Below are 22,500 nucleotides of genomic sequence, written 5' to 3'. Positions count from 1 at the left end.
AACATATATAAACCTTGAAGACATTACACTAAATGAAATAAGCCAGATGCCCAAAGACAAATACTGTGTGATTCCACTTATATGAGGTACCCAGAGTAGTCAAATTCAGAAAGACAGAAATTAGAATGGTGGTTGCCAGGGGCTGGAAGGGGTGGGGGGTGAGCGTTAGTGTTTATTTGGTACAGTTTCAGTTTGGGTGATGGTAACATTATAGAGATGGATGATGGTGATGGTAGCACAACAATGTGAATGTACTTAATGCCAATGAACTGTACCTACACCTAAAAATGGATAAGATGGCATATTTTATGTTATGTATGTCTTATCACAATATAAAAGGATAAGCAGAAGAGGAGAAGGAAAAGGTCGGGAGTGGGGGAAGGAGGAAGAGAAGATGAATCCAAATAGACAAATTCGTTCGACAAACACTGCCAAGCACAGCTCTGTGCTCAGCCCATGGCTGGATGCTAAGGAAACAAAGTTGGACACAGTCCCTGCCAAGGAGCTCACATAGGAGAAAGGAAAATTGCCGACTACAGCAGATCCTGGAGATCTACCACAGAAATGTACTGAGGATCAATGTCCATGAATGTGAGGAGTCAGTAGGCTGGCTCACTTCCCACCTCCCCCCACCTCCACATCTCTCATCAAGCCCAGTGGTCATCTTTTCCTTGGACAGAGACTCTGGCTCCCCTGGGACTCAGTGAAGGCCACTCACCACCTGGCAGTCCTTGTAAAACAAAAATTAGTCCTTCTTACTCTTCTGCTTTCCATGCACTTAAAACCCAAACTCTTATCAGAATACGATTTTCAAAAGGTTACAAACATCATTCTCATGAAGATCAATAGTGGGTACATATCACCCTTTTATTTAACTCATGGATAAATGTATCTGCAAGATGACAAAGTGGATTCAAAAGAAAATATAATATACAGGGATTTTTATAGTGAACTAGTGGCCTTTCCAATCAGGGACCCCTTGGGGGATGTCTGACTGCCAGTTTAGGCCCAAGGGATCGGGCCTACACTGGTAGTCGGACATTCCTCTTGCAATCTGGGACCACTGGCTCCTAACTGCTCATCTGCCTCTCTGCCTAATTGCCCCTAACTGCCTCTGCCTGCCTGCCTGATCATCCCTAACTGCCCTCCCCTGCCAGCCCGATCTCACCTCTAACTGCTTTAAAAACCTCTCCTCAGTCCCCACCTTAGGTTCTGCCTTCGCAGTTTACCCAGGTTCTGATTAGTTGGTTTCTATGCAAGTCAGTATCAAAAGCTCTGCCTCCTAGGCAGCCATTGGCTCTTTGCAGTTCACCCAGATTTGGTTCTGAGTGGTCAGTTTCTATGACAGTCAGCATCTCCAGGCCTATCTCTGAGCCTGATCAGAGAAGCAGGCTGATCAGCAGCCTCCACGGAGGCCCAGAGAGAAAGCGAGGCACACTGCTGACCAGGAACTGAGAGAAAGAAAGAGACAAGGGCTGTTCTACAGCTGCCACAGAGGGTACAAATTAAACCTTGTTTCTCTCTCCAGGCCTGATCTGCAGCCCCCTCAGCAGTCAGTGCTGGGTCACCTCGGCAACCCAACACTGACTCTAGGACTGACTTCCAGTTTTCAGTCAAGCCTTCAGTTATTATGGTCACTGCCTATATATATTTATATAGAAAAATAACAAATTAGATACAAAACTGGTTAATGTCCTTCTGGGCAATTTTTCTGTGGGGACAGAAAAAAGATAATTAGAAACCAGCACAGCCCTAGCCTGCTTGTTCAGTGGTTAGAGCCCCTGGACCAAATTGTTGGTCTGGTCAAGGTCAAGTACCTCAGTTGAAGGCTTGATCCCCAGCACAGTCCAGGATGCAAAAGGGAGGCAACCAATCACTGTATCTCTCTCACACTGATGTTTCTCTCTCTTCTCCCCTTCCTCATTCCCCTCCATTCTCTCTCTCAAAAAACAAACAAACAAAAAAAAAACACAAAAAAACACCACAAAACACACACACACACACACACACACACACACACACACACACACAAACCCAGCACATTCTACCAGTTTTAGAGAACTATAAGATGTCTGAGCTTTAAATTCCCCCAGTCAGGTGACCCTCAGCGCTGTTGGAAAATGCCTTGTTAGTCTGTCTATACAATAACTTTGCATTATTTATAAATGTTGGTATGATATTCTTAACCTTCCTTATCATAATGGGTACAAGAAGCCACAAGACTCAGCCCTACCTCTCACTCTGATGTGATTTCCCTCCACTCTTCTCCTTGCTTACCCAGCACAGACTTACCAGCCTCCTTTTTGTTTCTTGAAATTGAAAGCAATTTCCTTCTTGCTCCTGGGACTTTGCACTTGCTGTTTTCTCAAGGAATAATATTCACGTGGTTCTCAAAATGGCTCACTACTTATCATCATTCTGGTCTCAGCATAGCTGTTACCTCCTCAGTGAAGTTGTTACCACTACCCCCCTTTCCCAAATGGCCCCTGCTCCCAGTCACTTAACAGGCCACACTATTTATTGTCTTAATATAGTTCCTAAAATTATCTGAAATCATTTTTTTCTATTTTTTTGTCTGCCTGTGTATTTGCTGAACTCTCAACTAGAATGCAAGGTCCCCGAGGGCAATGATGTTTATTATGTTTTCACTGCTGTCTCCCCAGAGCTTGGAAGGGGCTCAATCAGGACTCAGTAAGAAGCTGTTGAATGCCCGAAGGAGCACAGTGATGTTCTCCCTGTATCTGCTTTCTCTCCTCTTTTTCTATTTCCATGTGTCTCTCCTGATTCTTGTCTTTCTCTCCATCCTCTGCCCTCCTCTTTCTTTCTGTTCCCCCTCCCTTTTCTTAAAAGTGACCATATGTGGGACAGAATGGATTAGTACCTGTTGCTCCTTCCTTGTTTATTTGAGAGACTCAGGACAGTAGTCATGGTGGGTGCTAAAAGGGATAGAAAAATGAGTCTAACACAACTCCTGGCCTCAAGAAGCTCACTGTCTGGTATAGGTAGTGAGACAGGGGCACAGGTGGCATGCCACATGGCAGACAGTGCTCAGTACTGGAGACAGACAGATCCAGGCTATGGACACCACAGCAGCAATCAGGGATGGCTCTGGGGGCGGAACACTCGAGACTGAGTGAGGAGGGCAAAGTGTACTGGGCTAAGGCTAATGAGGACTCTGAATGCCAGGCTAGGGAGTTTGGATTGTAGCCTATAGAGAGTCAGGAGAGAATTCCATTTAAAATTTTTAATTTAATTTTTAAATTGGCCAGGTTATTTATTTATTTTATTTATTTTTGCCAGGACGGAAAGGAAGAAAGCAAAAAGAAGAGAAAAAAAGGAAGAGAGGGAGGAGGGAGGAAAGATTAAAGATTAAACTACTGTTTCTTGGGGCCCTTGATTAATTGTCCCTGTTCCTTGATGGAAAGCAATACTTCCCAACCTTAGCACAAGCAGACAGAACAGAGCAGTTCATGTTTTAATTATTTCTATCATGATTTACGAAATCATTTCCCATTTTAATACATTCTAATAATGATTATAACTTGTTTTCTAATCTGTAGCTAATGACAATGATAATGCAGTGCCACAAGATTTATAATAAAACTTGCACTAAAAATATTAGCAACAATAAATTAATTAATGCTTGTTTGCTCAGCAAACATTTCCCCAGTACCTAGTCTATGCAAGATTCTATATTAATAATGATGTCCTGGCTTCTCACAAATTGACAACTTCTGACACCTGACAATATTTGACAACTAATATTTGAGCTAGAAGAATCTTTCAATGTTCAAAAATGTTTAACCAACTCAGTTTGCACCAGGCTAGGTATAGAAGGCAGAATTCTGGCCCCCATGAATTTTGCCCCTTGGTCTTACTCTCATGAATGTTGTTACATGACAAACAGGGCTTTGCAGAGATAATTAAGGTTACAAATCAGCTGACCTGAAAGTATTACCCAGGTAACTCAAAGTAATCAGTCCTGAAAAGCAGAGATCTTTTCTGACTGGCAGTAGAGGGGGAAACCAGACATTCAAAGAATGAAATAAATTTGATGTGCCTTTGTTGGCTTGAACACATGGCAAAGAAATGGGAACCTCAGTTTTACTATTGCAAGAAACTGAATTCTGCCAACAAACTGAATGAGTCTGGCCTACATATAAAACCCAGCTCAGCTAACCTTGATTTTGACCATGTTCCTGAACAGAGGACCTAGCAGGGTCACACAGTACCTAAACTTCCGGCCAGTGGACTTGAGACAATATACAGTTGTGGTCTAATCCACTAGACTTATGGTAATTTGTTACAGCAGCCATAGACAACTAATACAGAAAAGTAAATTTTAAAAAATATATATTTTATTGATTTTTTTACAGAAAAAAAAAGGGAGAGGGATAAAGAGTTAGAAACACCGATGAGAGAAAAACATCAATCAGCTGCCTCCTGCACACCTCCTACTGGGGATGTGCCCGCAACCAAGGTACATGCCCTTGACCAGAATCGAACCTGGGACCCTTCAGTCTGCAGGCTGATGCTCTATCCACTGAGCCAAACTGGTTTTGGCCAGCAAAGTAAAATTTAAAAAATAAGAATAACCTCTTATTTCAAGTTAAGTGTGTTCCATATAAAGAGCTCTCCTTAATGTATAGATGAGATCTCTCATGGTTTGTATGGTGTTGAAATGTTTTTCTATTTAATATTATAAATTATAGATAGTAAGAGGATTTTGTTTTTAATACCCTCATGTGGCAAAATATAAAGTGTTTCGCCCTATGTAAGTTTCTGTTCCATGACCATCACTCCTCACCCCGTTCCTATAGCCTTTGCTGCTCTGTGAAATCCAAACGTGTGTGGGCATTGCTAATCTAGCCAGCCCTGCATCCTAACTTTCGGGGTCAGATGCTGAAGACTTGTCCTCGGTGTGAAAGAACTTGTCCACTGTTCTTTCAGGACTAGGGGAAGCATTTCAGATTCCCTTTCTCATTTTAGAGAATGCGGTTCAAAGGGCAAACGGGAGGCTAACACTAGCAGCACCCTAGAAAGGACCGTTCTCCCAGGATAACGCTGCAAGCCTAGGCCTCATCCTGACCGCTCTTGACCAGAGGCAGGAGAAACAACCTGCTCAGCACCACTGAGTGTGCTGGAGAGCAATCTGCTGTGAGCAACAAAATAAAAATCACAGGGATGGAGCTGTGCCATTGTTGATGCTACCTCTCTCATCCTCAGGCCCAACACTGTATCTTCCTACTTGACATGATTAGTGTCCCAAATAGATGGACTTCCCTCACCAAAGCTGAGTCTTTGTGGCTGAACCAGCTTAGGGGTTTTCAAAGTGCTGCCCAGGACCCAGCAAAGACGTTTTAGGGACAGGAAAGGGCCTCTGGGCTCCTCACCTTCACTTCAGCCAGCAGCTCGCCTTGTGTCTGTTCTTTATACAGCATCATGCTTACACAGAATGCTTTATTTGAAAACAGGATTTCACTGCTAGCAAAAAATGAAAACCACAAAGGAGATGGCCCCGAAGGTTCTTGTTTGTGTATGATTTTTGTCTTTGGCCTCTAGAAGGGCAGGTGAGGATCCTGTAGACGAGTCTGGTTGGACCAACCGCTTGAGCACACACATGACAGGCTACCGTACATTGGAAGTTGATCCACACACCAGTTTGCCAGATGGTGAATACACCAAATCACTTGGGAATTCCTCTAAGCTAGAGTTTCCCCAGGGATTCCTTGCAGACACTTCACATGGCCATTTCACAAGGATTTGTCCTTTTGGCTCAGCTGAAAGTCCATCTCCGCTCTATTTCATGTTTCAGTCCTTCCTAAAGGCTGCACTTGGAGATGTCCCCTAATGCCTGTTTATTCTCATCCTCTTCTTACGGACCAATCCCTGCCTGAGCCGGGGAAATGCTGAAGCTTTTCTAACTCCCACTTAAGGTGTCTGTCAGACAGCTCTTAGTGAGCTCACTGGGCAAAACCATCATTCTGAGAAATTATTTATGGCAAGTTGCCTTGGAGCAATTTGGCTTTTGATAAATTGCTCTCAGAGCCCCTATAAGGGGGTTCTCGTGTCCTGGAAGAAATCTATGGGCTTTATCATGTTCCCAGAATGCCTCTAGAGGGTATTCTGACAGGTGGCACAGCCACAATCAATCAGCTGACGGGGAGGTAATTCCACCACAGTTCATACTCTCATGCAATAGTTCAAAGTTTAATGCCACTTGGACACGGGCTCTGGCACACAGTAGGCCCTCAGTAACTGCTGCCTTCCCTCCTTCCCTTCTTCTTGCCAGTATTTCTCCTCTGCCTTTCATTGACTCCACATCTATAATAAACTCCTTTCCACTGCCTCATTTCCAGTGGTTTCCCCTCCCCTAGAAGGACAGACTTGTCACAGAGAAATCACACTTGGCACCTACAGGCTCTTAAAATTCAACACCTATCAATGGGAACAGATCTAAAAGCCGTAAAAATCCATTCTTAAATGAAAAATTGGAACTCTAGAATAAAATCCATTTTCATTTAAATCTAATTTCTAAAGATTATAATACTTTTTTTTTTTTTACTTAAAAATTTCAAAGAAAATGTTGCTAAGAGTTAAGATGTAAAAATGCCAAGAAAATGTCAGAGTTAATAACAACCAATTTGAAACTGGGCTTTACTCCATGCAGAATTTCAGAACCGAAGGAGAATTTGAAAGCCAATGTGTTTAACCTGCCCCTGAACAAGGTCCCCTCTGTGCACTGCACTCCAGGAGCAATCAGCATTTGCTTACATCCCTCGGGTGGCAGGGGTCTCACTCCCTCACCAATTTGTCCCTGGCCAGCTCAGCTTCTTAGAGAGTTCTTGTGTTGGTCTTGAAATCACTCTTCCTTTTGTACTCCCTGCTCTAATTCTGAGCAGAGAGGTCAGCAAACTTTTCTCCTAAAGGGCCTGACAGTAAATATTTAGGCTTTGTGGGCTTTGCAACTTCTCAACCCTCGGTAGCACAAAGGCAGCCACTGACAATACATAAATGAATGAGTGTGGCTGCATTCCAATAAAATTTTATCTACAAAAACAGGCAGCATGAGATTTGGGCCACAGCCATGGTTTACCCATGTCTATTCTAGAACCTCACGGAACACTTACCATCCTTAATTCCCATGAGAATCCTTCAGATACCTAAACTCAGCCAGCCTGTCTCCGAGAGATGTCTTGTTTGCCAGATGATCAATTCACACAGCTACGGGGAACTCTTCCTTCCAATCGTCGCCATAAAACATGGCTTCACACTTTCTCATCTGTGGGCTACTCTTTGGAAAGACTCCAAGGACAGATATTTCTAGGACATACCCCAATCTGCCTGGCACAGAAAAGGAACACCAACTAACATGTGCTGTGCACTCACTGAGTGTTAGTCATGGCATCCCGAATTCACATAGATTATCCTATCCTTGCCACACAAATTAATCACAGGGTAGGCTCTATTATTATTTCCATCTTAGAGATAAGGAAACTGAGGTTCAGAGATGTTAAATAACTTGCTCAAGGTCAAATAGATGTAAGGACTCAATCCTGGGCAGTGTCACTTCAGAGTGTTGTTTCATTTTAAATAAGAACTTGTTATGAAATATTTCTCTCATAGAAAAGAATCTACCACATACATAAAACATATATAAGGTATAAAAACTTGTAATATATGTTTACAGGATACTCAACAACCATCTTCTGTTGCAGCCCGTGTGTGCCCACCCTGCACACACCACTCCTTTTCTTTATTGCTTTATTATGTGCATGTTTCCTAAACACTATTTCACTTAATTGTATTTGTTTTTAAATGTATTTATAAGTGAACTTTTGCTTCATGCTGTACATTTTGTCTGAAACTTGCCTTATGTTTGTGAGATGTTTGTTGAATATAGCCGTAATTCATTCATTGTCATACCTCTGTAGTATTCCATCACATAAACATGCCACAGTTTTGTTGTTCATCCCCCTGTTGAAGGACACATGGGTAGTTCCCTGTGTTTTGTTTGGTTGCTGTTGTAAGCCAGATAGCTGGACATTTCTAAACGTGTCTCCCAGCACATGTGCAGAGCTTCTCCAGGGTATAAACCTCGAAATGGAATCATTGAATCACCGAGTTTCCCATATTTTCTCAAAGTGGTGTTGGCCATTTATGCTTCCACCAGCAGTGTTTGAGCATTCCCATTACTCCACCTCCTTATGATTTTAATTTTTGCCAATTTGTGGGTATTTGATATGTCATTTCGATTTGTATATTTCCGATTATTAAGGAGATTGAGCCATCTGTTCACATGTTTATAAGCCATTTGTGTTTACCCTTTTGGACTGGTGATTTTGCCCATTTTTCTGTTGGGCTGTTTGTCTTTTCCCTATTGATTTGTTGGGAATACACCTAGCCACAGTGCTAAACTGACTGAAATGATCACCTCTTGCATTTGGAGCATAGAATTTGATTAATGTGGCCTCAGACTGCAGTCCTTTGACACGACGACGACAACGACGACTTCATACAGAGCTTACTGTCAGTAAACACTGCCAAATCAGCACACAAAATCTTGGTAACAAAACACCTATGAACCTTTCTTGGAAATTAAATTAAAATAAGAAGAAACTACTTGGTGATAAAATTCAGCCAACCAAAAGATGAATCAAAATGCAGACCTTAGGAATGGAGGACTTGAGATAAAAAGGAGTCACTATAAGCACTGGACTCATTTAATATGAAACAACCGGCAATATGAAGATAATGTAACGTAAAACTCAGGAGGCGGAGGAGGGGAAAATTGCTAATTTCCTCTTCTTCCACAGAAGGGCTTTAATCGATACCATCTAAAATTGAAAACTGGAGTTTAAAAGCCAGGGCTCTAACCTCCCTGCTTTTCATAATCTTTTACTACCCTTAGATATTTAAGAAACAAATATTTTCTGTAGTGAAGGCAAAATTGCTTATTGTTGAGCCATTCCTTCTGCTTTATTTTTCTTTATTTTCTCCTGTTACATTCAAATAAATAAGATATAACATCAATTTTAGTTCGCATGTAGTAATAATAACCTCATTTTATAAAATTATTTCTGTCCATCTCTCAATTTACATGCATAGAAAGATATCTGGAATGAGTCATCTTATGGTAGAGATGGTGAAATTTTGAGTGCTATTTATTTTATTGATTTTTAAAATATGTTTTATTTATTTCAGGGAAAGAGAGAAGAAGGGAAAGGAAAAGAGAGAAACATATTCCTTTTAAAAAGACAGAAAGTAATTTTGAAACTGATAGGCTTTTCTCAACCATTTATCTCCCTCTTTCTGTTCTTCTGTGCTTAACTTTCTGAACTGAAGAACAGGACTTTACATTTATTATTGAATAATCATTTTAAAAATTACCCCAGTGCATTGGCCAACTGGGTTATACACACACTATACTATTCCTCCATTGAAATTAATTCATTCAAACACATTCTGGGCATCTACCAAGTGCTAGAAGAAACAAGTCCCTGTGACATAACGCAAATTCCTTGAACAACATAGATACTCAAGAAATGTTTACCGACCAATTAAATTTGGAAATAACAAGAGTAATAATATTAACATACTAATCCCTTAAATAACACTTATTTGTGCCATTTATATATAATTTTATATTTACTCGATCCTCACAACAACCCTATTATCTGTATTTTTTAAAAATATATTTTATTGATTTTTTTACAGAGAGGAAGGGAAAGGGATAGAGAGCCAGAAACGTCGATGAGAGAGAAACATCAACCAGCTGCCTCCTGCACACCCCCTACGGGGGATTTGCCCACAACCAATGCACATGCCCTTGACCGGAATCAAACCTGGGACCTTTCAGTCCGCAGACTGATGCTCTACCACTGAGCCAAACCGGTTTTGGCTATCTGTATTTTAATAGATAAAGAAACCGAGGGTTAGAGAGATAATTTGAATCAAGGGCACAATTGGGGTTCAGACCCAGGAAATCGGGCTCCAGCATCCATGCTCCATGATATCTGTGCTTGTATTCTTCCTCCTGGGCCCACTGAGAGGCTATCCTCCCAGCCTCCCTTGCAGTTAGATGTGACCACTGAGTTCAGAGCAATGGAATATGAGCAAAGGTGACGTGCACTCTGGGCAGCACTGGCTTATAAAACCATCCATGGCGCCCAGTGCTCTTTTCCCTCCGCTGTGTGAGTGGGGAAGACTCCTAGGACCTAGAAGCCATGGAGCTCCAACAACCTGGAATCCCTGTGGTGTTCATGGAGGGGCGCCACCGCTTCGAGAGAAACTGTCACAAGGAGGGCAGCCTCACAAGATGGCTTCGGGACATGCCTCACTCTTCCCCACCCGGACCGAGTGTGGGGTGGCACAAGTGCTCACCACTTCCGGCCAGCACAGGACTCAGCCATGGCAATCTGCGAGCCCTTTCGGTCTGGCTCAGACTTCCTCAGAGCTGTACCACCTGGGTCTCTTCCCACCCAGGCGTCCAGCCTTCCCCTCTCCTCTCACAGGTGTCAGACCCACCCACAGTTGGAAGACTTACTCTGCCTTTCTCTGCTTTCTCTCACCCTTTTTCTTCACAGGCTTTCCTCTCAGTGCCCTCTGACTCTGTCTGGGCATCTGCTTCCCAGAGGAACCATCCAACAACCCCTCTCCCCCGATCTGCACCTGAGTATGACATGAGCAAAGAAAACCCCTAAATGTATTAAACTGCTGGAATATAAGGGTGTTGTTTGTTACTGCAATCAGACTGTATCAAGTAAACATTCTTAACCGCCTGTTGTGAAAATTTTGATATATAAAAAAATCTAAACACCTGTGAAACTATTAGAGAAAAGTAAAGTGAGTCAAAAAAGGTTATGGGAAAAATATGCCATATATGTAAAAATTTCCCCTATCATTCAAGGCACTGATGTTAAACCAGGATGTAAGGGACACAACCAGATATACTCATATTTGCTGTACTGGGCTGTTTTAGTCTCTTCTGTCCCCTGTGCTCAGCAAAGGGCTTGGCTCTGGACAGGTGTTTAATACATATTGGCTGGATGAATTACTGCTGCCTGGGGATTCCGCCCCTGCTGGTGGATATAGCCTGAAATAAAAGTAGTCATATCTGTAACTTGGTCCCAAAGAGCTTATTAACTCCAGCCATCTTGAGTTTTTTACACCCTTTCCCTGGGGTGATGGACAGACCATCTGCTTCTAAACGTCTCCAGAGAGCCAGACTGTCCATCCTGGATACTGAGAAAAGCTGGCATTTCTATATTCTCCCTGAGCAGTGACTCTGATTTCTTGGCTGGCTGTGGACTGTTATTTGAGGATGATGGAGCCATACCACACATCTCTTCTCTGCACCGGTAAAGCCAATTACCCAATTTACAAAATGTTTTTTAGAGACTGGTACACACAAACTGCGTTTCCTAATTAACTGCCAGTAAGCACCCCGGCAAATGCAGGTGTGACATTTTTAAAAGTCAGGGTCACAAATGCAAAGCGTGTGTGTGCTGCCTGTGGTGGGGGGAGGGAGGGGGGGGGAAGGGTGCTCCTTTCTGCAGGTTTGCACAAATATTGTAAGTTGTCAGCCCTTTCCCTGGGGATGGGGCCCCGGTCACCTGCGGAGGAGGGCCGGCACTGCTGCGGTGTGCCATGGAGCCATCTCCACTCCTTTCTGGGCAGTTGAATCAGAAATTAAATGGAACTCACTGGCCAGATTTGGCCCCATCCAAGCACCAGGGATCCAAGATGCAACCTGGCCAGCAGGAGAGGGGAATTAGGTGTCAGGGAACCTACAATGCCTGCCACAGTTGATCTCTCAGGTCCCTTCCTGCCCTAACAGTCTGGTTTGGTTTATGTTCTAGGTCAGATTTTAGTTCAGTTTATAGATACCAGCTATGTTTCTTTAACTCTGACCTATGTGTCAGGCGCTATGCTAGATTTTTACATGCATTATCTCATTTACTAGGCATGACATACTATTCATTTAATATTCACAATGATCCTATCAGATGGACACTATTACTATTCCCCATTTAAGAGAGGAGGAAGTACAAGTTCAGGGAGCTTAACTGACAAGCTCAAGATCATACAACTATTAAGACAAGAAGCCAGTACTCAAACCCAGGCCATCGAATTCCAAACCTTAACTCTGTCTAGCTTTGGGTAGAATGCCTTGTAAAGCAGTGGGCTTCCTGACACTGGGATACTTGGGAAAAAAACTGCAGGATGATGTTGTAGAAAGGATTATTTCACTGAATAAAGGAATAGGGTCTATCCTGAAATTCAATGAGGAGGCAAAGAGACAGGAAAAGTGGGGTTACGTCTTGGGAACAGCAGTGGTTCTGTGGGATGGAGCACTCAATAGGTGAATGGGAGAAATGGTTGGAAAGGGAAGTTGGGGCAACCTTTGGAGGGCTCTGAGCAGTATAAGGGCTTGCACCTTATTCTGGGGTCCCAGAGAATTTTTGCTTTGGTGTGGTTGTTTTTAATCATTTTAATTGTGTATAATTTAGTGGCATTAAGTGCACTCATAATGTTGTGTAACCATCAACACTATTTCCAGAACCTATCATCACCCCAAACAGAAAAACCCTATACACCTATAAGCCCTGGTGAATTTTTAAAGGGGCTTAAACTTAAATCTGATAATGATATCATCAGAGCTGAGATAGTGATGACACCAATCAGATTGAGATGGGCAAAACTGGCCACCACTTACAGGATGTTATTAAAGAAAAGAGGGGCAGGGCAAGGAGTTGGGTGATGAGACCAGTGCAGAAGCTCCAGGCAGGAGACAGAAGGAGACAAAGACAGGGCAGCAAGATGGGCAGAGGGAATGCTTAGATTCGGAACAAGAGGAAGGGAAACTGCAGAGGGAGAGGGGAGTCCTACCATCCTCTAAGGGTCCTGTGAGTCCTGGGCTACAAGGAACTGAGGCAGAGAAACCAGGAGGGGCCCTGGGGACACTGCCAAGAGGTGCTGGCTGGCTGTACACTCCACTGACTTACCCTGGGGAGTCCCATCCCTAAACCTGACAGTCCTTCCTAGGACGAGGGTGAGAGCTGTTCCCTTGGCTGCAGTTCTAACCTGCCTTCCCAGGTCTACATACCCAGGTCCCGATTCTTGCTTGTGCCCCCATCCCTAAGCTACGGCTGAGATCCCGTTAGGTGGTCCCCAAGCCTATGGGGCACTTCCCATCCAGACCGCAGTGCTTGGGGCTGCCCCTGAACTCTGAAGGATGTGAAGCTCCCGCTGCCTGAAACCTAGGGCAGAGGCCTTGCAGCTTGAAGCCTAGACCAGAAAAGACACTAGGAAGGAAGCAGGAGGCTCCAAAGGAAGGAATTCTTTTGAAGACCCTGGGAGGAAGTGCAGGTGGGGGGCGAGGGAGGCTCCTGTGGATGTCTGGGACCAGTGCATTTGGGGGGATGATGCATTCCAGGGAAACACCTTTGCAGAACCTCTTGACCATGAGGCTCTGGAAAGCCAGGGGGAGATGCCAACCCTCGGAGGACAGCCATCCCAATCCTGGTGGGGGACTCACACTTCTGCACCTCCTTCTTTGTAAAATGGGGAAGCAACGCTGAGAAGGCCTAATTAACCATGAGGGGACCCGTGCTCAGGCCTAGGGTAAAAGAGCGGTGCCTATGGCCTCTACACCACCCCCCTCCCCAGGATTCCGCTCCATAAACCTCTGTCACAGCCTCCTAGGCCCTTTCTCAGGTGGAGGGCAAAGAAAAATTACCTTCATAAATCCTGCAAACAGAATAGGAGGATTTTTCAGCGTCTATTCATTTTCATGCAGAAAACAATTATGATTACATTTTCCCCGAGTATCCACCTCAGTGTGGAATTATTACTTTGTTTTCTTTTTAGGTTTAACAGATCCTTCCTGAGCCTTGAAAAATTATTTGAATGTAACTTTCAAACTAAAAAAAAAAAGAAAGAAAGCAGGAAGTGAAATAAGGCAGACAAAGAAAAGGACAAATATTGCATTATTCACTTAAATGAGGAACCTAGAGTACTCGAATTCATAGAGGGAGAAAGTAGAATAATGGTTTCCAAGGGCCGGGGGCGTAGCATTTTTAATGGGCACCGAGTTTCCATTTAGGAAGGTGAAAAAGTTCTTGAGATGGATGGGTGGTAGTGGTTTCACAACAATGTGACTATTAAATGCTTACTGAACTCTACGTACACTTAAAAATGGCTAAAATGGTCCATTTGATGTTATATATGTTTTATTATAATTTGAAAATGCAACAAAAAGCAGGAAGGTAATATCTTCCCCAGGACAGTTCTCATGGCCTCCCTGGGCCTCAGTTTTCTAATCTGTAAAATAGGAGAGAACTACATCTTCCCTACACTCTGAGCCATGGTATAGAGAGAACATTTGTTTTCTGACAGGCCAATGAAGAGTTTTTTGACACTTTATAACGAAACTAAAGAGAAATCAAAATGGAACTAGATAAGGAATACACAGAAGCACAAACTGGCCTCCTATCTGGAAGGCAGTCTGAGTGCAGTCAGGAGGCTGGAGGCCTTCAGGCCCAGCTCCACGCTGCTATCTGTATGTGAGAAAACCGGAGTGGAAAGATGAGAAGGAGGCTGCCCAGGGCACATAGCAAGTCACTGAGTGAGCTAAGGTAGACCCTCCTGCCCAGACCCTCCCCTCCCCTCACCTAGCAATAGGCCCCAAGTTCTCAGACCACATGTGGCTTCTGCCATGATAGCCATGTTCACATTCTCTGTGCCTGGCCAAGCCCAGGGCATCTTGCTTCCTCCTAGAAGCCTTAGCTGGGTGAGATGCCCTTTCCTTTGGCTCACTCAGCACCCTCTGGGGTGGAATGACCAAGGGCAGGCCCTGGAGGGTGGCTTTCTAAGGACCAGGCTGTATCCTGCACTTCTGAGGCATAGTTTCAAGGGTCTGGTGTCTGGGCTCAAATCTCCCACTTAGTAGCTGACTGACCTTGGGCCAGTTCTTTACCCTATCTGTGTGTCTATTCCTGCTCCATAAGTGGGATAATAGTGTCTACTGCAAACAGTTTTTGTGAGGGTTAAATGAGTTGATTCAAAGCTCTAGGAAGAGCATCTGGCACAAGTGAACGTCAGATAAAGGTAAGCTATTAGGTTCACTCTCTTCAGGAGCCCTACTGTCCCGCATGCATGAGCTCTGAGAATGCTTGTTGATCCATACCCACTACACTGGGGGAATAAAAGGAGTCTGGCAGTGTGTGTGTATGGGGGAGGTGAGGGGGCACGGGGGGAGGCAGTGTGTGTGGGGGGGGCGGGGGGAGGCAGTGGCTAATGAGTTCCCTTTTCAGGCTGCACATTAAACAGCTACGGACAGCACCATGTGGGGAGAAATCCTCACAAGTTCCCCCCCTCTCATTCCTCTCCAGGCCTGGTCTAACCTCAGCCCTGCTATGAAAGAAGCCAGTGCTGTGGGCATGACAGGTAGCATATGGGGACCCACCACTCTCTATCTAGGGCCAATGTGTTGACATGACAACCAGGCTTCCCCACCCTGTATCCAGCCTCTTGCATTTGTGATTTGTGTTCTGCCAGGCACATCCTCCACCAGCCGCCTCCTTAGATACAGGAGCATCTTCAGATTGGATCAAGATCCTTCCCCCAAAGAACAGCAAACAGGAAAAACAACAGGCATCCCTGCTAGTGATGAGCATGGTAACTGGCAGCTCCAAAAGTGGGGCTTAAGCAAGCACAGAGGAAGGGCTGGGCCCCACCTCAAAACTTTCTGGGAAACCTGGGGCTGACTTGCCTTCCCCAGACGGGAGCTGATGAGGGCCCACCCCCATGCCATGCTCATTCTTATATTCTTATTTTGGGAATAGTCAGGTCAGGAAGAGGTCCCCTGAACTGAGCTCTGCTTTTTACTGTTGGGGAATCCAAGAGGGGTGGCTTACTGTGACTTCACAGACCCCACCCCCACCCTGCCAGCCCAGGATTCCCTCACCCACCAAGATTCCACTCAGGTATCTTTAAAACCGAAGAGGGAAATTGCTGGATTCTCTCTAATAGCAAGAGAGCACACAGAATTTTATTTTTAAACCAGCAACTTTGTGACCACAAATACCAACCACCCCAGGGACAAGACACATGAACTGAGTATCCACTAGAGAAGCAATAACAACAACAGAAATACTAATAATAATAACTCTGAACTCTGGAGGCTCCTTACATGCCAGGCAAATCCTAAACTCTTCACAAACATCATCTGAAATACCTGAATGTTCACGGCATTCCTACTTACAGATTTGGAAACAGAGGCTCAGAGAGATTTAAACATCCAAGTCAAGGACACACAGCAGGAGAGAAGCTAGGTTTGGAGCCAGCCTGTCTGTCAGTGCACTTACCCATGACCTCATGGGGCTCCGGGGCACCGAAGAAGAAGTAGCAACACTTCCCTGAGTTACCTGGGGTGATGGCTCAGACAAGGAAACTCCCAGGAATATGTTCACAAAAGCAAGGAAGAATGAAACCATGCAAGGAGAGGGGAACAGTACATGAGGGGGCTGAATGCACATTGGGGAGAATAGGAAAGAGTGCTCATTTATAAATAGCTCTGAGAGTTCAGCACTGAACTAGGCACTTTTGATTACATCATCTGTCCATCCTGCTTAAGAATTTCTTGGGGGAGGGGGTCGAGGGAGGTTAGGCCAGGACTAAAGAGACTGGAAGTGGCTTCTTTGAGAAAGAGGCTTTCGAATTGGAAGGAAGACAGGACTGTCTTAATTTCCCACAGCTCAGGAAACGCATCACCTACCTTACAGACACAAAGTACACAATAGTCTATCCTGACACCACACCCACACTAAATCCTCTGCATTCTCTAGAAACAGAATGAATGTAAAATTACCCGGGAGATGTGCTGGTTCATAATAGAAGGCAACAAAGGAATTCTACGAGGAGGCCGGCTGAAGCAGTCAGCTGAAATAAATTAAAACGTGGCATTGTTGTCTCTTTGTGTATGTTAGTTGTAACTACTGTTTACTGGAAAACTAAAACTTCACATGTACAAAAAGAAAAAAAAATCCTCAAACTTGCGCATCAGTCTCTGAGCAATAGCCCTACCTCGGGTAGGTGAGGTGGACTTCCTTTTTTGGCTGTGGTGGCAGGGCCCAGCGAGACTGGTGGACACAGCTGATATTCAAGTGCCTTGAATGTTTTTCCACATGGCTGATGGATGCGTGGACCTAATAGCTTATCCAATGATCATGAATAGAGTTAATTTGCGATGATGATCCTCCTCAGCTTCAGAGCCCACCACAGGCACTGTGATGGACAAGACTTGCTCTGTTCAGTCACAACACACACACACACACACACACACACACACACACACACCACAGCCTCTGTGTGGATTCTACTGTCTTTTATAAACCAGTCAGCTGTTGCCATGGCTGGCTCACCTGCCCTTGGGAGTGGACCACACCTGAGGACAAGAACCATGCCTGACTGTCTCTTGTGGGCCTGGCTCTAAACTAGAGCTCTAGATCATGCTCTCAAACTGAGCATGAGATAAGACAGCACCCTCTGTTGTTGGAGCAGTGGTGAGAGATGGGGAGGGTCTCATGCTGGGTGGGACCTTGAAGGTTAGGACTCCAACTCCACAGGGATTTCCAACTCAGTTCCTCAGAAGGCCCCTCAAAGCACTGATATAGCATGATCCCATTGGCCAGGCTCCAGTCTCCCACCACCATTTAACCAGGAGAGTCCCCCTCTGCTAATTTTGCAAACAGGGCATTAGAATATTTTGTTTTTAACAGAGGGCTCTGTAGCTCAGCAGAAGAGTGGTAACCAGGAGACTAGAGCAGATGAGGTGGTTTGCCATGGCAACAGTGGCCTTCCCATCAACGTGGACCTAACCCTCCCAAAACCTGCAATCAGTGTGCTAGACTTGCCCTAAAAGAGGTGCTGGTGCTTGATGGTTTGGCCAAATGGACAGTAAAAAAATTAAAACACAATAAACCCTCCCAGGAAACAAGTGTATTCTTAGAGTTTCAACACAAGATGAGGAGGCTTGGAGTCTCCTTTGACCTAAAAAGCATTGAATTACAAATGGCCTGTGTCATAGTTTCTTTGGACTGACTGCTATAACAAGTACTATATGGGTGGCTTAACAACAAATATTTATTTCTCAAGTTGACGTGGTGACCAGGAAGAGTAAGATCAGTGCACCAGCAGATTCAGTGTCTGGTGAGAGCCTGCTTTCTGGTTCAGAGCCGGCCACCTTCTCATCACCTCCTCACTTGGTATCAGGGGTAAGAGAGTTCTCTGGGGTCTCTTTCATGAGGACACTAATTCCACTCATGACCTACTCACTCCCAAGGCCCCATCTATTACCATCACATTAGGGATTAGGTTCCAACATATGAATTTTGGAGGAACGCAAACATGCAGTGCATAGCACCTTGAATGCCAGGCTGAGGGTGCCACTTCTGTCCTACGGAGCATGTGGCCTCAGGCCCCTAACACACCATATACAGTGGGTGCTGCCTAGCTCTATGTAGGTTACACAGACATACTGAATCAGACAAGCAGACAGTAGGGGAGATGAAAGAAGTGGGGCTCTGAAGTAAAGCATTCCTGGGTACAGAGTCTGAATGAGAGGAGAAGCAGGCACATACCTAGTAACCGCTAATGCTGGGTGATGGCTTCATAGAAGCTGTTTATCATGTTCTATTGTGATATATTTCTGAAACCATCCATACCAAAAGCTTAAAAAAAGACAAAAGAAAAAGGAAGGGCCAACCAGACCCTGAAATCTCCCCTTTCCTCGTTTCAATGCTCCCAGGAGCTCCAGTAGGAAATACACAACCACACACCCAAATCACAGCTAGGAGAAGAGGTGTTGGGAGATGGAAAGGCAGGACAGCCCCACTTCTCTCTGCTGGGCAAAGCCTGTCCTCCCAGGCAGTATTTATCAGCAATTTCACCCCTCCTGCAGCATCAACACCTCCTGCAGGTGATGACCCTAAATTTCTACCTCCACCCTAGCTACCTGTTCTCAGCCCTAGACTGCATGTCTCCCAAAGGCCCAAACCTGGACTCAACACCTTCCACTCAAAACCAGTCAATGTCCCAGAAGGAGGAATGCAGATGTGATAAATTAAGAGATGGGCTATTGATTCAGCTTCCGAGAAAGCTGCTCTCTCTAGAAGCCTTCCACATAAGTGGGGCGCTTGTGCTCAGTACACATAAGAGCTCAGGACACACTGGTCATCACTATTATTGTTGCTGTTATTTCCATCAGTAGTAGAAGCAACTTTCCTTTCTACAGGTCCCCCCAGCCAAGCCAAAGGTGAAGCCTTCCTACACGTCAGCTTTGTATGACCCCTCACACCCACCCAGCCTCAAGTCCTGAAGATTTTAGCTGCTGAGCATCTGTGGAACATGCCGTCCTCTCTGCCCCCACTGCCACGTGCTCCTGTCTGGCCTCATCATCTCTCCCCTGGACTGCAGGCAGGTCCCTTTGTTGCCAGGCCCGCTCTCTCCCCTATTATTCACTTTCTCTACAGAGAGATCTCTCTAAATACAAAGCTGATCATGTTACTCTGCTCAAAGGCTTACAGGGCCCTCCAAGGCCACAAGCACTTATTCAAGCTCTTCACCTGATACACGTGGCCTCCCAGATGGGCCCTTGCACACCTGGCTGGCCTCACCTCTCCTCGCCTGAATTCCTCCCTCAAGCTGGCAGGCAGCGTTCTAAGTAGCATCTCCCTCTGCCTGTCCTTGTTCACAAGCCCCTCTTCTTAGAATGCCCATTCCCTGTTGAGTACCCTCTCACCTTGCTTTCAAAGGCTCAGCTCAAATGTTCCTGTCTGCCCCAAATCCTCCCCGATGCCAGAAAACAGGACTGGCCACTTGTTCCCTGGGCCCACGGACCACACACACACACACACTATTGGAACATCACCAGTAATGACAGTGCCCAGACTCCTGGCTACCGTAAAACACAATTCTAAAAAGCAAAACAACAGCAAAAAATCAGAATGCCACTGTAGGTTGTCCAATTTCATTTTTTTTTTTCAAGTAAGGACATTAAATAGCAAAACAAAACGAACAAATCCTAACATCTTTTAACACCACAAGTTAACTTTTAAAAGGACATGATAATGAGGAAGGAGGAGGGAGAGAAGGAGAAAAGGAAAGAGCACTGCCTCAAAGTATGTTTTTTAAAATGAATAACGTTGGCTTGGGGAAAAACATCTTTATTTTTCTTAAATCACCATGATTTGTAAAAAGCTCTGTCAAGGCCAGTATGGGCCTAGGCTGGTCACTGAGCGTTTCCTGGGTTGTCCACATCTCCCATGGGAGACTGTGAGCCCCCAGGGGTGAAGCTGAACCAGGAGATGCTCAGCATGTTCACAGGTGGACAAATGTGCAGGAGTGGCTGTCCAAGACAGTGGAAGTCAGGGCATCCCTGCTCCCTGGCTGCCTGGGAGTGTGATTTCAGTAATGCCCCTGGCTGGGTTGCTGAGTTGATTATAGAAAGATTTTACTTGCACAACTGCTTTTTCTCATATCACTCAGGAAACACTCCTTGCAATAATAATAAAATACAAATAAGCTTGTCCAAGCACTTGGAAATGATTCACAATTGTTAATTAACTCAATGGGAAAGGGAAAACATGGAGGAAAGAGAATCGAATCTCTCATGGAGGTGCCTTGCTCTCTTTGTAGCAAACTACCTTGCACCTGCCACAGTTTCTACCTTCCTTAAACACCCCCAAACAGCCACTGGATCAACAAAGTGGTGGCTACAATGTGTAGTGGAGAGACCAGGATCCCACAGTCAGAGCAGGCATGGAGTTGGGGAGTGCGACTTGGTGACCCTAGAATCCTGGGGACTCAGCATCACGTGCAGAGATTCCTTTTATACCTGCCCTGGAGCTGTAGGGAGAATCAGCTGAGACTCCAGATGACACAGACACTGGAAACTCTAGGACTGAGCTAGCATTAGCATTTTTACAAAAATGCTAATGAGTGTACACTAAGAAAGAATGGGTTGCATGGAAATAAATACCTCAGCTCTCTCTGGCCTGTTTCATACAGTGCCAAGGCATTCACTGTTTCAAGGAAATGATCAAGACCCCAATGGCTGTAAATAATCTTCCAGCAACTTCCTCTTGGCCTGCTACAACCAAAATCCGAGTGAATCTTCTCCTCCAAAGAATTTAGTCTGGAACAACTTTTCCACTGTGTTTCCTCAATAGCCAATGTCCATTCATGCTGGAGAGATGAGAAATTTAATATTTCTAATTACTTTTTAGGGAGTAGTTTATGCCTGGAAATGTTATAATTGATTTTTCATCTGGCTTCCCCTTGGTTGGTATTATTTGTGCAAGACCCCTGCTGAGCTTTCCAGCTACATGTCTTTCCCTCTTTTTCAAATGCCAGCTGTGTTTGCTTTTTTTGCCTTCCCTCAAGGGGAAAAGATAATGTCTGCGATTTTCGCATCCCAGCCCTGTGTCGGGCACATCAGTGGAGCTAAGCCAATGCTTGGGAACAAAGACCAGAAAGAAATTATTTCCCCTACCGATGCTTTCTTTAACTGCAGCTCAGAAATCCCAAATGGTTCTGGATAAGAAACTGACCCAAGGCTGATTAATTCTGCAAAATAGACCTTCCAGGGTAGCATACAAGATCTTCAGGTTTTTACTCCCTATCAAGAGCTTCGGGGACCATAATTAGAGCATTGTGGAGCAGCACACTCAACTCTGGTTCACTAAACCCCAAGAACCTTTCCACCAACATGTACAAAAGCAACGTCTTGTTCCATTAGAAAATACCACCTCCGATTCAGAGTTGTGTTCACCCACTGTGTCCAATGCATAAGGAGCTGTTTGGCTGGGTTTTGACAACTGGAAGCTGGGGCATGAAGGCCCACCCAGGCACAGGGTAGTGTTTATCAAAGACTTAGAGGACAACTGTGTCAGAACCACCTCAGGGGCTCGTTAAAAATGCCACTTCCCAAGCTCTATTCCAGACCACCAAACAGACATCTCTAGGGCTGGTCTATTTTTAATTAGCATCCCTGATGATACAGATGCATGCTGAAGTTTGAGGTGCCAATTGATTTTTCTGCCAAGGAACAAACTCAACAACAACCTTTCTTCAGCACCACCCCTCACACACACTCATACATTTCTTTTTACTTTACTGAACAACTATTTCTGCAGGGTAGGACATCAGTGGGGTTTATGAGATCCCAAAGACTGAAGAGTCTCCGAAGTTCTCAAAGTCTTAGTCTATAGCCTAAAATTCCCCTTACCCTTGCTGCAATGGCAACCAGCCACCTATTAGGTTCCTCGTGTTTCTTTTTGTTCCAGAAGACCATGTTTTTCAAGTTCTGCTCTTCTAGGGACTGTGGCTCCTCATGTACCAAACTAAACTCCTGTCCTCCCCTCTACCCCTAAGCCTCTCCCAAATGCCTTTTATCAGTAGGAAGTCCCATCCTTCCATCCATCCAGCATAGGGAGT

The 22,500-nt window shown here is 44.8% G+C and overlaps 1 protein-coding gene across 1 annotated transcript in view; it reads right to left on the bottom strand.

Moving 5' to 3' along the window:
* GABBR2 (gamma-aminobutyric acid type B receptor subunit 2) overlaps positions 1-22,500 on the bottom strand; it is a 304,115-nt gene that overhangs the window by 214,410 nt on the left and 67,205 nt on the right. The gene's annotated exons all lie outside the window — the stretch shown is intronic.

The sequence above is a fragment of the Pipistrellus kuhlii genome, unplaced genomic scaffold, assembly GCF_014108245.1.
Source record: "Pipistrellus kuhlii isolate mPipKuh1 unplaced genomic scaffold, mPipKuh1.p scaffold_m20_p_12, whole genome shotgun sequence".
Taxonomy (NCBI): Eukaryota; Metazoa; Chordata; class Mammalia; order Chiroptera; family Vespertilionidae; genus Pipistrellus; species Pipistrellus kuhlii.
Note: the sequence above shows the minus strand (reverse complement) of the source record. Positions and strands in the feature narration are given on the sequence as shown.